Genomic DNA, 18,269 nt, shown 5'->3' with positions numbered 1-18,269 from the left:
TGTTAAGAACAAGCAGCGCAGGAAAGATCAGGGCAGCGGTGGTCTACAAGGTTCCCTGTGTTTCGTGGGCTGAATATGTTGGTTAGACAGGAATAGACCTAAGGACAACACATCACCAAGCATCGCAAGACCTTCAAGTGTAATTATCCTCGGAGATCTGCCGTTGCCAAACATGGGCTGAAGGCTGGCCAGTGGCCATGTTCCACTATGGGGTAGTGTCAGCATTTTGGGTGTGACCCCCAGTAAAGCCAGAAGATGGGTTTTGGAGGCATGGCTTGTGGAGGATACCGTTGCATCACTCAGTGAGGAGGTGGTTGACTTTCCATGAGCGTTTGGCTCACTCATGCGGGAACACACCAGGGATACTCTCATTGTAACATCATTATGTATTGCCCAACACAGAAAAAAGTACTCAGTCACAGGTCTCGTTCTAGAATGGCATTGATTGGTAGGCATGGCTGTGCCCACCCCCTTTTCACATTGATATGAGGGATTTAGAGTTATTTCTTTACTCTTCAGAGAGATCGGTGGATGTACGGTTGTTTTGGGTTACTGACCGAAACTTCGAGTAATTGTTTGCTCAAATTAAAGGTTGGAGAACACAAGATGTATTCATTTGATTTCACTCCCAACCACAAGTCTTCACTTAACGTATACTAGCAGAGCCTACCTGTCGCTTCGCTGACAGACCAATTAATTCATCCTGTGTGCCAAGAATTGCTATATTGGTCACTTTGGCGTAACTTTTCCCGGCTCCTTCTGCTTATTATTTTTCCACTTTGACAGACCCCTCCATTTTGGGCGAGAAGGAAAGGAAGACAGATTTACCTGTGTATGGAGTGCTTTAAATCCTCCCACCCACCCCTCCTCGTCCCAGTCCTCACATCCCACACCCCCTTTGCCCCCCACCCCCTCTCCTGTTTGTCCTGATGTCCCTTCCCACTAGAAATCTCCCACACACGATGACAGGCCTCTATTTTAGCGGGGAGGTGGGGGGGGGGGGGGGGGGAAGACGGGAAGGAGGAGGAAATTTTAATACCCTCTGCCACCACCGCCAGGTTAGTCCAGGTAGTATTGCATCGGTGAATCCCCCCCCACCTCCCCGTTAAAACAAAGGTGCTACACAGTGCACATTTACATAGAGAATTTACACTTCACCCCATCCCCCATATCCGTCGTGAGGCCACAGCTGCATAACCTATAACCTATCTCCACCCCTCCCCCCCCCCCCTTCCACACAAAGTTGTAATTATACGCCGAGTTGGAGTTTGTAAAGTGTTAAAACATGTGGCCATGCATAAGTAACAAAGCCAGGGTGTTTCAAAAAGAGTGATACAACTTTAAACGTTTATTTACAAAGAAAGAGAAACCTCAGGAACGTGAACCAAACATTTATTTAAAGCTTATGACATGGTATTGTTGTGTGCCTTCCCTGTAGTGAACACCGCGGGGCAACACGGATTACCAAACGAGCTTTACTCCAAGGCATTCAATCCAAAACCGATGGTATTCTTTACACGCGAGGGAAAGGATGATGACGAACTTACCTGGACGGCTTCCACCCGACGTCTTCACACCGAGATAATCAATTAACTCAAACCACACAGACTTCAATGTAAATGCCAATAATGAAATGATGTATGATAAAATAATGTCCTAACTGGAGCGCCCCCACACAAACTCAAATACAAACAATGGGAAAAAATAACTGTGAAAATAAATGCGTTAATTTGTGGGCACTTAGCTCCGAGGTGCTCTTGAATTTCATCAGGAATCGTCCCATTCCCTGCGTCCTTGTGCGCGAAAATATGCTCATTGGCGCAAAGTCTGTGTGCGGGAACAACCTTGGCGCGCAGCTCGCTTGTCCAGCCACTGAGCTCAAAGCGAGCAGGCTGTGCTCGTCCACTCGCCGTCTGCTCCACACCAGCACCCATGGCTCCCAGCACAAGAGCGCTATGAACTCCGACCACTCGCGGTGAACTCCCGAAGCAGAGCGAGATATGAACTCGTCACAGTTCACCGCCAAAGCCAGAAGTTCAGAGCCAGCCACGAGAAGACGAAGAAGAGAGGAGAGAGAAAATGTCAGGCAGAGCATTCCTTTATACTCAAGGCTCTGACGTCATCTCACGACGTCTCCGTGTCTGCTCCTATCAGCGAGTGCCATCTTAGCAGACCTTACTTGAACCAAATTCCGGACCAATCACTGCTCTTCAGGGCGTGGCCTCACGGACCTCCTGTGCCTGTGTGTTCACCAGTCCGGTGTTATCAGCGGTAGTGCTCAATGTCCTGCTTCGGGTTGGTTGTTATTTAGCGTGGTAAATGCGCGATTTCCTGGCTAGGTGTGTGTGCTGCATGTGTCATAAGGAACAGAGGAAAAATAACAGAGGCCATTACATACAGGGGATTAATTACCCATGATCCCTAACTAATTAACATAACCCCACCTCTTGTAATGGGAACGAAGATACGCGCTTACAAGACATACGGTCTGACTTATGTACATCAAGATGGCTACACGACATTCGGAGCATACTACCTATGCAATTCTGCCTGGACTAAGGTAATCACTGCCTACCCCCTACAAACATATCAGTATTTTCTATCACTGATTGCTATTGCAGTAAGTCACTGCTAGAGTTAGTGAGAACCCAAGGTCTGAAATTGACATTTACAGAAAATCCTTGTAATTGACGTTCTCGATATGTGCCCCTGTTCAGACAGGCATTGATCCTCACTCCAAATTTCAGTCCAACTTTCCTGTATGTCTCATGTGGCACTGTCTGGAGGTAGTCTGACACCTCCTGCTTCAGATCATCCAGTTTGGCAGGGCGGTTGACGTAGACAGAGCCCTTGGCAGCCCCCCAGAACCAGTAGTCCAGAGGGTTCAAGTCTGGGCTATGGGGCGCCCAGTCATGAGTGGTACCCAGGGCAACGAAGCAGTTTCTGAAGAGCTGCTGCAGGAAAGTGATGGCGTCACCAGCTGTATGTAAGGGTGCACCATCCTGCATAAACCAGGTCATGTTGAGCTGGTTTGGGGTTAACTTTTGGGCTCGATCATTATGGAACTTCTGGAACACGGCCCGGTAGCGCTCACTGTTGATCGTCACCATCCTGCTGTGTCATTCTCAAACCAGTAAGGCCCTAGCATTCCCCATCTGGCATTGAAGGTGCAGAAGCATGTGACCTTAGGTCCTTTCAGGTACCTCTCAGTGATCTCCTCAGGTGGTTCTGCCCACCAGAAAATGTTGTTGTGGTTGATGATGGTCTCATACCACAGATCCACCACTTTTGTCTTCTGCTCCACTGTCAATGGTGTAGTTGAGCTATGAAGCTAGAAATCCCAGGGAACAAATACCACGATAACACCACCAAACCCTGAAAAGGAAAACGGTATAGGTCAAAAAACAAAGACATGGCAGGAGGTCAGAGTTGTATCAATCTTTTTGAAACATCCTGAAAATATCCATACTGTATATGAAAAAACAAAGACCCACCCACATCTCTCATATGTGAATGGAGGAATAACCAATCCGCTCTCACCCAATCAATTACTCCAGGTGGCTAGGATTATATAACTAAATTGACTCCTGCCATGCTCTTCCAGCCAAAGAAAGCTGCATAACTGCAACCATGAAAGTTCACAAGAGAAAGATGTTACCCTTTAAATAGGAATTGTGGGAGCTATGCTCGCACGATAAAATCGGACAAAATGGATGAGGCCAGGAATGAAGTTTCTCTGAGCTATTTATTCCAAGCTCACTCAAACGAACTCAAAAGCACTGAATCAGCCCATCGAACGGGGGGCAATATATATCAGAAACTCAACACACAAAAGCCACGCCTCTCAGGCGGGGCGTGGTATGCAAATAGATAAGCCACGCCTCTAAACGGGGCGTGGTATGAAAGGCAAGCGTTCGCCCGGTAAAGGCAAGACTGAACACGCCCGGGCGAGTCCGGACACATGACCGCTCGCCGGTTGCGTCATCGGCCGGTGCAAGGTAATTGTGTCATGCTACCGGGTAACCGCGACATGCGCCCCCCCAGAATTAACATGCACCGGGAGAGTCAGTTTGAGGGGGGTCTTGATGACCCGGCCGAAACGACCACTGGCGATTCGTGTGGGGGTGGTAGGTGGCGTGGCGGTGGATGGGCGGGCAGGGGGCTTGGTTGACGGGGGACGGCCCCGTCGTGGAGGGAAGGGCCAACCATGGAGGTTGGTCGAGGTCCAAATGGGCCGGCTTGAGGCGGTCCACGGAGATGCGGTCCGGATAGCCGCCGATGTCGATGGTAAACGACTTGTCGTCCCTCTTCAGGACCCGGAAAGGGCCATCGTATGGCGGCCGGAGCGGTCCCCGGTGTGCGTCGTGCCGGATAAAAACGTACCCCGCAGTGCGAAGTGCTGGGGGGACGTGGGGTTGAGGGCAGCCGTGGTGGGCACGGGGGCAAATCTCCTGGCGGCCTCCTGGAGGACCGAGCGTTGGCGAGCCGCGGACCAGGGGCTGGTGGCATCAGGGATGAATTCGCCCGGCACGTGCAGTGGCTGGCCGGAGACCAGCTCGGCGGTGGAAGCCTGGAGGTCCTCTTTAGGGGCCGTTCGGAGGCCCAATAGGACCCACGGGAGCCTGTCGGCCCAACCGTCATCCTGGAGGCTGGCCCTGAGAGCGGCCTTCATCGAGCGTTGGAACCGCTCGCACAAGCCATTGGCTTGGTGGTGGTAGGCCGTGGTGCGGTGAAGCTTGACCCCCAAAGCCTGGGCGACCGCGTCCCAAAGCTCGGAGGTGAATTGCGGGCCTCTGTCGGAGGAGATGTCCGAGGGGGCGCCGAAACGGGCAATCCAGGTGCCAATGAAGGCCTGCGCCACGTCGGCGGATGTTGTTGATGCCAGCGGGACGGCCTCCAGCCACCTGGTGGTCCTGTCCACCATCGTGAGGAGATGGGTGAAGCCCCGCGAGGAGGGAAGGGGTCCCACCAGGTCCACATTGACGTGGTCGAAGTGTTGCGCAGGCACGTCGAATGGTGCCAACGGGGCCTGGGTGTGCCGGTGGACCTTCGCGCGCTGGCAGGCGACACAGGCATTGGCCCAGTCGCGGACGTCCTTGCGGAGCCCGTGCCAGACGAATTTCGCTGCCACGAGCTTCTGTGATGCTTTCCGGCCCGGGTGGGAAAGGCCGTGGAGGGCGTCAAAAATGTGCCGCTGCCATCCGGTGGGCACGATGGGGCGAGGTTGGCCCAGGAAAACGTCGCACAGGAGAACTGTGCCTGTGTGCTCGAAGGGGACGTCGGTCAACCGCAGGCCTGTGTCCACCGTCCGGAGGGCTTGCACCGTGGGGTCGGCGGTCTGGTCGGCCGCCATGCGGGCGAAGTCCACACCCAGGTGGACGGCGTTCGCGCCGGACCGGGAGAGGCAATCGGCCACAGCGTTGGCCTTGCCCGCGACGTGCCGGATGTCCGTCGAAAATTCGGACACGGCGGAGAGGTGGCGTTGCTGGCGGCCGACCACGGCTCCGTAACCTTGGCCATGGCGAGACCAAGGGTTTGTGGTCCACATGCTGTGGATGCGCAAGATTGGAGGTCTCGTCTCTTCAAAGCTGTCCATGTGCGCTCGCTTTCGAAGTAAAGTAACTTTTCACAATTGTGTTTTTGTCGAAACTGTATCTTTCTCTCGGTATATGTACCTATTGGGGTGTCTTTAATAGTATTCTTGGCGTTGGTTTTTCATACCTGTGTACAGAATCGTCGGTCTTTCTTATTGCGTATTCTGAGGCCTAAGTGTAGTACTAGGCTACCGTGTCCGACCTTGGCTTGAGGCTTTGTTTTTGTCTCAGCGGTTCTCCGATCGCACTGCAATTACTTTCCGGTCTCTGTTTTTCACGGTCTTTTCATCCCATACTTCCTTGTTTTAAAATCTAAAAAAAAACAAAACAAAAAAACATTTCCTTCTGTTCTTATTCGTTTATTCGTTCTTATTTGTTCGTTCGTTCTTCGACCACATTGTTTGTGATCACGTGATCACGTTGTTAAAAAATGTCTCATCTGACCCCTGAAGACCTGTATTCTGTCATATTCTATAACACCTTTTTCTTCTTCTTCTATAAAAGGATGCTTTCGACTTGCTCACCAAATCTATTCATTCCAAAAAAAAATTCCATCTCTTATAGTGCATCTTTCATTCATTCCCTAAACTCTCCAGCACTCCATCCTCCCTCCAGCGTCCTCAAATGTATTTTTGACTCGAATGTCTCAAGAAACTCATTTTGCAATAAATGTTCGTTTCCCATTAATCGTACATTTTTCAAAATCCCATCACCCCAAAATCCCATTTCCCATCACCCCTCCCCTCTAAATCTACCCCCTTGCCCCTCCCCTCCAAATCATCCCCATCACCCATCTCTTTCAAATCTTCCCCCTTGCCCCTCCCCTCCAAATCTTCCCAATCACCCATTCCTTTCAAATCTCCCCCCACACCCCTCCCCTCCGAGACTCTCCCTCGCTCCTCCCCTCCTAGACTCCCCTCTCACCCCTCCTCCTCAAAGCATCCTCCCCGCTTCTTCCCCCTTCCAACTTTCACCTTCATCTCCCTCAACCTTCTGCCTCGCTCTTCCCCCTCGTCAAATAACACCTCACTGCGCCCCTCCCAATCACCATCAAACCTTTTGTCTGCCCCATTCTTCCCTTTCTCCAAGCTATTCTGTAATCTCTGACACACCTTCAACAGCTCTCCCTACCTCTTCCTCCTCTTCCACATCTTACCCTACCGCTCCCCCCTCGCCCCTGTTCTGTATCCGATGCTCCCCCTTCCTCTTCCTTAACAGTATGGACCTCAAACATCCGGGGCCTTCACTCAAACTTGTCTGATCTCTCCATACAGGTTGCTTCTGACAAACCAGACGTGATCTGCTTAACAGAAACTTTCCTCCTTCATGATGTCTCTGATTCCTTGGTATCTCTCCCAGGTTACTCCCTCCTCCGGTATGATAGACCTGAGCCTCGTCCTGGAGGTGGGGTTGCTATCTTTATAAAAAACTCTTCCTCACTCGCCCTGCACTGCCCTCTCTCCACCTCACCCCCAGGAATACCTTTGGCTACGGCTTCCCCTTCGCTCCCACCTTTTGTTCATATGTGTGTTGTACCGTCCACCAAACAGTGATGACTCCATCGACATCTCGCTGTCTGAGAATATGGACCAACTTCTATCTACCCATCCCAACTCTCTCTTCCTCATATGTGGTGATTTCAACTGTCACCATGCCAGTTGGCTGGGTGTGGGTACCTCTCTCACCAGCCATGGCTCTTCAGCAAAGGACTTCTGTGACTCACTGGGACTGACACAATCTGTCAATTTCCGGACCCGGATTTCAGTCAACGGAGAATCTTCTCTTCTGGACTTGGTTATGACTAACTTCCCTGAAAATGTCTGCTGCTCTTCTTCTGCTCCAATCGGCTCTTCTGATCATGTGCTTGTTAAAGTGGACATCTCTCTGACCATTCTCAGAGAGCCTCCTCAGCGTCGACGAGTCTGGCATTTCACTCAGGCCAACGGGCATGGTCTTCAAGCAGCCAGCAATCATCTGGACTGGTCTCCCATCTCTACTGCCTCTGACATAAATTCTTCCTGGGAATTCTTCCAAAGCAAACTGCTCTCTCTCATGCACAGATTTATCCCATCTCGTCTTCTGTTGTCATACCCTTCCTCCCGTCCATGGTACACGGAATCTTGTGGTGAGGCTATTGCCCAGAAACAACTTGCTTTCGTCTCCTGGAAAGCAAATCCAACGGAAGGAAATCTAATTTCCTTTCACAAAGCCCGAAACAAGTGTGTGTCCACCCTCAGGAGAGCCAGGAAACAATATCTCTCCGTTCTCAGGACCGAACTCTCTTATCTGTCTCCCTCTTCCAAATCCTGGTGGCGTCTGGTCAAATCTGTTTCTGGTGTTTGTTCCCCCTCCATCCCCTCCCTCACCTCAAATGGCCACACGGCTGACTCCGCAACGTGAAAAAGCTGAATGCCTCAACTCTGTGTTTGCCTCCAAATATTGTGTCCCAAACCCATCCCTCTCTGTACCCACCATACCCAGACGTACCCAGCTGCTCCTGGACTCTGTGTCCTTTCCTCCTGACAAGGTGGAAAAGTTTCTGTCAACCCTCGACTCGGTTCTGCAACTGGACCTGACGGCATCAGCCCACGGGTCCTAAAATCCTGTTCTTCCGCTCTTTCCCTCCCTCCCTCTGTTCTCTTCACCCTCTCTTTTGCTCAAGGTCATCTTCCATCTGCTTGGAAATCTGCCAACATCAGCGCTTTGCACAAAAAAGGTGCAAAAACAGATCCCAGCAACTACAGACCAATCAGCCTTCTCCCAATTATCAGCAAAGTCATGGTGCGGTGAAGCTTCAAGCTTCATCATTGCTTCAGATATGAAATCTTTCCTCTTCTCCAATGGCTTGATCTCTGATCATCAATTTGGTTTCAGACCTGGACACTCTACTCTGGACATGCTGCTTCTGCTTTCTAAACAATGGATGGAGGTCCTCAATGCCAAACAGGAAATTAGAGCAGGCTCCCTTGACATATCACGTGCCTTCGATACGGTCTGGCGCCCCGCTCTGCTCACCAAACTCTCCTCTTTTGGTATCCATGGAAATCTCCACGCATGGCTGGCCAACTTCCTCTCTAGTCGTAGTCAACGTGTGGCCCTGAATGGGTTTCTCTCATCTCCTCTTCCTGTTCAGGCTGGAGTTGCACAAGGCAGTGTTCTGGGCGCTGTGCTTTTTCTGGTCTTCATCAATGATCTCTCTGACTCTCTTGAAAATCCTCTGTATCTCTTTGCTGATGACTGTACTCTCTGTCGCTCCATTCTTCATCCCTCAGATCGGCAGTCTGCAGCCTCCTCACTCTCTGCAGACCTGGACAAAATCACAGACTGGGCAAACAAGTGGAACATGTCTTTCAATCCTGACAAATCTCACACTCTTACGATGTCTCTCCGAAAAGACCGACTGGACAACCCTCCCATCCACTTTCTGAATAATCCTCTCCAAGAAGTTCTGTCACTCAAGCTTTTGGGTCTCACTATCTGCCATGATCTTTCCTGGGAAAACCACATTTCAAATCTGGCATCCAAAGCCAGTCGCCGACTGGGCATCCTCCGTCGTGCGAAGTCCTTCCTTGGCACACCTGAGCTCCTCACCACATACAAGGCTTTCATCCGCAGCTCAATGGAATACTGCTCTCCCCTCTGGGCTTGTGCTCCTGCCTCACACCTAGCTCGTCTTCACGCTGTTGAAACCAAAGCATTCAGAATCATTGGAATCTCCCGTGATGAAGCTAACTCCAAGGGTCTTTCACTCACTTACCGCAGGCAGGTTGGTGGTCTTTCCGTCTTCTACCGACTCCTCTCTGTCCTTGCCCCCCCAGCTCTCTCTGGGCTCTGTCCCGCAAATATTCCTGCAGGTCGCACAAGATCTGCCTGCAACCCTCTTATGGTCAAACTGCCAAAATCAAGACTCTCTGCTCACCTTCACTCCTCTTTTCTCCTGCCTCTGGAACAAACTCCCTCACTCTCTTCAATCCCACTCCACCCTCCAGGTCTTTAAAACAGCTGTTCACCACCATCTCTTATCTTCCCCCATCCAAAACCTTGATCTTTTCTACCCCCGCTAATTTCACCCCAATTCCACTTTTTTGAAATACCAACTTCTGTCCTGGAAATCCTTGGTGTCCTTGTGTTTTATTCTTCTCCCTCCGCCCCCCCCTCCCACACCTCCTCCCCCCCAAGCCCTCTCCCTTCCACACATCTCCCTGCTCTCAAATGTTGTGTTTGTGTGCTTCCCCTTCTCTCCCCATCTTGTTTTCCGCTCCCTCTTTTTATATATTTTGTTTTGCTGGTTGATTTGTTTGTGAAGTAAATGTTAGCTCTTTAACGAGCCTCGATTCAGTATACAAAAAAAAAAGAAAAAGAAAAAAAAAGCTGTTCACCGCCTTTATTAACTCCGAGGTTTCAACCAGTGCACCGCCATCTCATGTTATCCCCCATCCATACCCACAACCCTTATTACATCCACAAATCCTTCCTAATCGAACCCTTTTGCCTGCAGGTTGCTGTTTCCTCCCCTTCTTTTTCCCTGTTCCTTCATTTTCTTGCATAGTGTTCTCATACTCCACATCACTTTGCTCTTCCATGAGCCTCCCTCTTGTGGAGAATTTTTTCTTCTTCAGTATTTGTACATTTTGCTCATTCTTATTTTCCGACTCCTTTGCCCGGATGTTCAAAACTTTTCCGAATTTTAATTGTCCGACTTTATATATGATTTATGGTGAGAGATTAAAGCGTTTTGGAAAACTTTTCTCATGGCCTGGAATTTTTTTCCCTTTTCTACAAGATCGAGGCTCATGGAAGAGCAAGGTAAATTTGACAGTGGTGTAGCGGGGCAACAATTGGGCACAACCAGCAAGGGAATAAACTAACAAGAAAGGAAGGGAGGGAGAAGGAGAGGAAACAGTGAAACCAACAAGAGGGTTGGGTTAGGAAGGGTTAATGGAGGTAATAAAATCAAGGGTCACGATGGGGGATGACATGAGGTGGCGTTGCACTGCCTGCTTGAATTTCGGGAGGGAAGAGTGGGAAAGAATGGCTTTATTTTGCAAAGAGTAGGCGAGTTATCGTTGGTATTAGTCCATTTTTTTAAAAAGTTAGCTCTTCTTTTTTTTTTAGTCGTTCTATAGTGCCCGTGAAAAAATTATATAGTGCCTTTCTACCTATGTGAAAGGTAATATTACATGATCCCCGACCCCATTCCTGAGGGGGCATAGGGAAGTGTTTTAGCCCCCCCCCCCACAAGAAAAAAATAGATTCTTTCAAAATACCAGCAGGATTCGAACGGCACGGGACAACACTGGGTACCCGTGCTGCTTTGTGTACCGGTGCAATCGGATAGTTCTTAATAAATTGCAAATTCCTGCCGAAATCACCTTGTTCGAACGTCAGGCCTGTCCAGCCGGTTTGTGAAAGACTTGGGCAAAACAGTTCCCAAGCAAACACTACAAGATGGGTATAACTGCGGCTGTTGTAGTAGTAGTAGTAGTAGTAGTAGTAGTAGTAGTAGTAGTAGTAGTAGTAGTAGTAGTAGTCGATCTTGTCCTATCTATCTATAATTCCAGTAATCTCTGTGTGTATGTATGTATGTCTGTATGTCTGTGACCGCTGTTTCTCGACAACCACGGGTCCGATATACTTGAAACTTGCCAGGTATATTGCTGGGGACCTGAGGATGTGCCTTTTCAAGGTTTCATATTAATCGGACAAGTAGTTACCGAGCTATGTCCAAAAAACGATTCAACCAATCAGAGAGCAGCGAGCTATCACGTGTGCCGAACGTGGCGAACAGACTCTGCCTCGGACGGCACATTTGAGAGCGTATTCATTTATTTCACGTTGGCAAACTATGTTGGCGTTCAACTATGTTTTAAAACTAATTAAAACTAATTTGCGATTCATCATAACTGCGATATGCGACCTTCCGGACAGTGAAGACTGCACTTCCGGCAGCCAATCACAGAACGCGTTGTTGCGTAGGCGTGGCCGATGTGAGAGCGAGCCGAGCCGAGCGCGTGCGCCATTACGGTTCGTAATTCGATTTCTTCCGGAGAAAATAATAATTTCTCGATTTCTTATGCGCATTATTTCTCCCAATTCAGTCAGAGCGAAGGGCGGAAGCGAAGAGCGTTGTTTTTTTTGTTTACGGGCGTACGGGCGTACGGGCGGGGTAGAGCGTACGGGTAGCGTTTTTTTTTTTTTTTTGGCAAGGAACGGGCACCCACGTACGGGCATGCCCTAGTCTATATAATAATAGCGTAAGGACTCGACTTTGTTATCCCTTTTATGCCGCACCCAGTGACCCGATGCCCACGGCACTAATGGATTTACGATCTACGAACCGTTTATCTACGAACCTCTTTGTTTATCACGTACAGGCATACTCGAAAAATCTGAATTAGCCGACATTGGGGCCCAAAAGCATCCGATTAACTGCCGATACGACGCCATCTTACGACGCCATCGTATTGGCGTCTGCTGGGTGAAGGCAAAGCAAGCCGTCCGCTGATTGGACAGGCGAAGGCGACAGCAAGCCGGCCACTGAGTGGACAATCCCAGAATGGTGCTATGCCGATTCCTATTACGAATACATTCATTTTTCAAAAGTATATCGTAGCTTTGTCATTTAAGTAGATTGCAATAAATACGTTGTTCATATACGCACTCTTCATTCTCATCTTTCTTCCTAACTCTTACTCGGACAAGCAAATCCCCTATGCCATCCATAATGGTACACTCTATCCATACACCACATCCTCCCTTCCGTGGATGTTCCACGGGTTTCGGCTAGTCTATATAATAATAGCGTAAGGACTCGACTTTGTTATCCCTTTTACGCCGCACCCAGTGACCCGATGCCCACGGCACTAATGGATTTACGATCTACGAACCTCGCTTTTTGTTTATCACGTACAGACATACTCGAAAAATCTGAATTAGCCGACGTTGGGGCCCAAAAGCATCCGATTAACTGCCGATACGACGCCATCTTACGACGCCATCGTATTGGCGTCTGCTGGGCGAAGGCGAAGCAAGCCGTCCGCTGATTGGACAGTCGAAGGCGACAGCAAGCCGGCCACTGAGTGGACAATCCCAGAATGGTGCTATGCCGATTCCTATTACGAATCCATTCATTTTTCAAAAGTATATCGTAGCGTTGTCATTTAAGTAGATTGCAATAAATACGTTGTTCATATACGCACTCTTCATTCTCATCTTTCTTCCTAACTCTTACTCGGACAAGCAAATCCCATATGCCATCCATAATGGTACAATCTATCCATACACCACATCCTCCCTTCCGTGGATGTTCCACGGGTTTCGGCTCGTATTGAATATTCACCTAATCTGATGAAAAACCGCTCTTCTGGTGCTTTTCCTGCAGATGGCTCTACAACGTGGCGCGAAGAACATGCAATAACATGATGCAAGGGCTGTTTCCAATGTATCACAATATACACATATTACATACGCAAATGGCTGAATCTTTCAAAATCCTTTTTCTCCTCGCACATTCCACACATCCGACTGACATCTCCTCTCACACTCGTCCATCCAAACTTTTCACCATTATCTTTCACTTTACATTTATTTTATTAACAAATTATTTTTGTTAATTATTTATGAAAATAATTACTTTTGTTAATTACTTATTAAATTATTTTGTTAATTATTGATGAAATTAATTTTTTTTGTTAATTATTTCGTAAATTTTTTTTATTATATGATTTTAATTATTTTTTTAATTAATTATTTTGTTAATTATTTATTGATTTATTTTGTTATTTATTTATTAAATTAATTATTTTTGTTAATTATTTAGTAAGTGAGGAGGAGAGTGTCGCTGAAGCTGAAGGGAAAGGTGTATGCTGCATGTGTGAGAAGTGTTATGATTTATGGGAGCGAGACATGGGTAATGAACGTCGAGCAGCAACGAAGGCTGGAAAGGGTGGAAATGCGAATGGTTTGATGGATGTGCGGAGTATCGTTGAGAGAGAGGAAGACAAATGATGAATTGCGAAAGATGATGGGAATATTGCCTGTGATTGATGCTGTGAAGAGGAACAGGTTGAGATGGTTTGGTCATGTATTGAGGAAGGATGAAAGTGACTGGTTGAGAAGAGTGATGGAAGTTAATGTAGAAGGAAGTAGAGAACGGGGAAGACCGAGAAAGACTTGGCTAAAGATGGTGGAAGAAGAAATGCGGGCAAGGGGGTTAACAAGGAGAGATGCAGAAAATAGGGCAAAATGGAGAAGATTGTCATGGGGACCGCAAGGCTAACACCCCCGCTCTAGCAGGGAAAATGGCCTTAAAATGCATGTTGTTGTTGTTGTATTTAGTAAATGCTTTTTATTAAATTATTTTAATTATTTTTAAAATTAATTATTTTTGTTAATTATTTATGAGATTAATGATTTTTGTTAATTATTTAATAAATTAAATTTTTTATTACATTTTTTTTTTTTGTATACTGAATCGAGGCTCGTGAAAGAGCTAACATTTATTTCACAAACAAATCAACCAGACAAACAAAATATATAAAAAGAGGGAGCGGAAGACAAGATGGGGAGAGTAGGGGAAGCACACACACAAACACAACATTTGAGAGCAGGGAGAAGTGTGGGAGGGAGAGGGTTTGGGGGGAGGAGGCGTGGGAAGGGGGGAGGAGGCGTGGGAAGGGGGGGGGGGGGGGAGAGGTATAAAACACAAGGGGACCGAAATTAGCGGCGGTAGAAAAGATCAAGGTTTTGGATGGGGGAAGATAAGAGATGGTGGTGAACAGCTGTTTTAAAGACCTGGAGGGTGGAGTGGGATTGAAGAGACTGAGGGAGTTTGTTCCAGAAGCAGGAGAAAAGAGGAATGAAGGAGTGAAGGTGAGCAGAAAGTCTTGATTTTGGCAGTTTAACCATAAGAGGGTTGTAGGCAGATATTGTGCGACCTGTAGGAATATTTGGGGGACAGAGCCCAGAGAGAGCTGGGGGGGCAAGGCCAGAGAGGAGTCGGTAGAAGACGGAGACCACCAACCTGCCTGCGGTGAGTGAGTGAAAGGCCCTTGGAGTTAGCTTCATCGCGGGAGATTCCAATGATTCTGAACGCTTTGGTTTCAACAGCGTGAAGCCGAGCTAGGTGTGAGGCAGGAGCACCAGACCAGAGGGGAGAGCAGTATTCCATAGAGCTGCGGATGAAAGCCTTGTAAGTGGTGAGGAGCTCAGGTGTACCAAGGAAGGACTTCGCACGACGGAGGATGCCCAGTCGGCGACTGGCTTTGGAGGCCTCTCTGATTTGAAATGTGGTTTTCCCAGGAAAGATCATGGCAGATAGTGAGACCCAAAAGATTGAGTGACAGAACTTCTTGGAGAGGATTATTCAGAAAGTGGATGGGAGGGTTGTCCAGTCGGTCTTTTCGGAGAGACATCGTAAGAGTGTGAGATTTGTCAGGATTGAAAGGCATGTTCCATTTGTTTGCCCAGTCTGTGATTTTGTCCAGGTCTGCAGAGAGGGAGGAGGCTGCAGACTGCCGATCTGAGGGATGAGGAATGGAGCGACAGAGAGTAGAGTCATCAGCAAAGAGATAGAGAGGATTTTCAAGAGAGTCAGAGAGATCATTGATGAAGACCAGAAAAAGCACAGGGCCCAGAACACTGCCTTGGGGAACTAGAGCCTGAACAGGAAGAGGAGATGAGAGAAAACCATTCAGGGCCACACGTTGACTATGACCAGAGAGGAAGTCTGCCAGCCATGCGTGGAGATTTCCATGGATACCAAAGGAGGAGGGTTTGGTGAGCAGAGCGGGGTGCCAGACCGTATGGAAGGCACGTGAAATGTCAAGGGAGACAGCTCTAATTTCCTGTTTGGCGTTGAGGACCTGCATCCATTGTTGAGAAAGCAGAAGCAGCATGTCCAGAGTAGAGTGACCAGGTCTGAAACCAAATTGATGGTCAGAGATCAAGCCATTGGAGAAGAGGAAAGATTTCATATCTGAAGCAATGATGGATTCCATGACTTTGCTGATAATTGGGAGAAGGCTGATTGGTCTGTAGTTGCTAGGATCTGTTTTTGCACCTTTTTTGTGCAAAGCGGTGATGTTGGCTGATTTCCAAGCAGATGGCAGATGACCTTGAGCAAAAGAGAGGGTGAAGAGAACAGAAAGAGGGAGTGAAACAGCGGAAGAACATGATTTTAGGACCCGTGGGCTGATGCCGTCAGGACCAGTTGCAGAATCAGAGTCGAGGGTTGACAGAAACTTTTCCACCTTGTCAGGAGGAAAGGACACAGAGTCCAGGAGCAGCTGGGTACGACTGGGTACGGTGGGTACAGAGAGGGATGGGTTTGGGACACAAGATTTGGAGGCAAACACAGAGTTGAGGCATTCAGCTTTTTCATGTGTGGAGTCAGCCGTGTAGCCGTTTGAGGTGAGGGAGGGGATGGAGGGGGAACAAACACCAGAAACAGATTTGACCAGACGCCACTAGGATCTGGAAGAGGGAGACAGATAAGAGAGTTCGGTCTTGAGAACAGTGAGATATTGTTTCCTGGCTCTCCTGAGGGTGGACACACACTTGTTTCAGGCTTTGTGAAAGGAAATGAGATTTCCTTCCGTTTGATTTGCTTTCCAGGAGACGAAAGCAAGTTGTTTCTGGGCAACAGCCTCACCACAAGATTCCGTGTACCATGGACGGGAGGAAGGGTATGACAACTGAAGACGAGATGGGATAAATCTGTGCATGAGAGAGAGAGAGCAATTTACTTTGAAAGAATTCCCAGGATGAGTTGATGTCAGAGGCGGTAGAGATGGGAGACCAGTCCAGGTGATTGATGGCTGCTTGAAGACCGTGCCAGTTGGCCTGAGTGAAATACCAGACTCGTCGCCGCTGAGGAGGCTCTCTGAGAATGGTCAGAGAGATGTCCACTTTAACAAGCACATGATCAGATGAGCCGATTGGAGCAGAAGAAGAGCAGCAGACATTTTCAGGGAAGTTAGTCATAACCAAGTCCAGAAGAGAAGATGCTCCGTTGACTGAGATCCGGGTCAGGAAATTGACAGATTGTGTCAGTCCCAGTAAGTCGCAGAAGTCCTTTGCTGAAGAGCCATGGCTGGTGAGAGTGGTACCCACACCCAGCCAACTGGCATGGTGACAATTGAAATCACCACATATGAGGAAGAGAGAGATGGGATAGGTAGATAGAAGTTGGTCCATATTATCAGACAGCGAGATGTAGATGGAGTCATCACTGTTTGGTGGACGGTACAACACACATATGAACAAAAGGTGGGAGCGAAGGGGAAGCCGTAGCCAAAGGTATTCCTGGGTGTGATATTAATTTTGTTAATTATTTAATAAATTTAATGTGAAATTCACTTTACCGGCCTTTCACTCACTCACCGCAGGCAGGTAGGTGGTCTTTCTGTCTTCTACAGACTCCTATCCGGCCTGGCTCCCCCAGCTCTGTCTGGGCCCTGTCCCCCAAATGTTCCTACAGGTTACACAAGATCTGCAGCAACCCTCTTCTGGTGAAATTGCCAAAATCAAGACTCTCTGCTCACCTTCACTCTTTTATTCCACTTTTCTACCACCTCTGGAACAAACTCCCTCATTCTCTTCAATCCCACTCCTCCCTCCAGGTCTTTAAAACAGCTGTTCACCACCATCTCTTATCTTCCCCCATCCAAAACCTTGATCTTTTCTACCGCCATTAATTCACCCCAGATCCACTTTCTTGAAATACCGACTTCTTTCCTGGAAGTTCTGGCAGTGTGCATGTGTTTTACACCTGTCCCCCCCTCCCTTCCCTTCCCATGCCCCCTCCCTCCCACAGATCTCCCGATGTCCCTGTTCTCCGCTGTTGTACTTGTGTGCTTCCGTCTCTCCCCCCATCTTGTCTCCCGCTCCCTTTATTGTATGTTTTATGTGTCCGTTTTTTTTTTTTTCGTGATTGATGTTAGCTCTTACACGAGCCTCGATCTTGTATACAAAAATTTTTTTTTTTAAATTACATATATTCTTTTTGTCTTGACTGCTTTTCCAACTTTCTCGTAAACTCGCATTCGCGGTGTTCTTTAATTTTAGAGGATTTTTTTAAGACGAAGCAGTGCTGCCGATGACGTCATAAGGCAGGAAACGTGCAGACAGCAGGTAAGGTGTTTCCTAAAGCACACGATTCAGCCAATCGAATCGTCACAGATTCATCAACCGCCGATAAGCTTGTATTGGATTTACTTGATAAGGAAAGATAAATTTTGTGGTAACTTACTCGAGTGAACGTACAAATGTGCCCGTATACATACTTTTAACCTCTTTGTAGTCTTTCCTCAGAATAGACACCAACCCCACCTTTTCAAACCTCAGGTCTTTCCCGACCCCGTCACCCCAACCGCTTCCTGGCTGACCCGGTGACCTATCCACATGGTACAGATCTTTCACTTATTCCTTCACTAATCTCAATTGTGCTTCCTCATTCATTCTTTTCATTCGTTTCCCAGTGAGATACAGTATTACCTTCCGCTGTGACCGTCCTCGTCATCGCACAAGCTTCTCGTTCCTGTTTTATTGATTTCGATCTTACTTTGGCTTTTATCGTTGTCTTACGTACCTCATTCGTATTAATCGTTCCACCTCTATAAGTATAATAGTAATATTGAACTTATCTCTACATCCTTCGTCGTTCCTTAAATTTGT

General features: G+C 48.0%; 1 long non-coding RNA gene across 1 annotated transcript; it reads right to left on the bottom strand.

Annotated features, from left to right (window-relative positions):
- Nucleotides 1-1,335: 1,335 nt before the first annotated feature.
- LOC144892265 (uncharacterized) lies at nucleotides 1,336-17,977 on the bottom strand. The gene is made up of 2 exons (XR_013623478.1): nucleotides 17,879-17,977; nucleotides 1,336-3,375 (listed from the first exon to the last, which is right to left on the bottom strand). It is a non-coding gene; the product is annotated as an uncharacterized LOC144892265 (long non-coding RNA).
- Between the last annotated feature and the right edge of the window lie 292 nt (nucleotides 17,978-18,269).

Source organism: Myxine glutinosa, chromosome 5, assembly GCF_964187855.1.
Source record: "Myxine glutinosa chromosome 5, kmMyxGlut1.1, whole genome shotgun sequence".
In the NCBI taxonomy this organism is placed as follows: domain Eukaryota; kingdom Metazoa; phylum Chordata; class Myxini; order Myxiniformes; family Myxinidae; genus Myxine; species Myxine glutinosa.
This window is presented reverse-complemented; position numbering and strand designations above follow the sequence as displayed.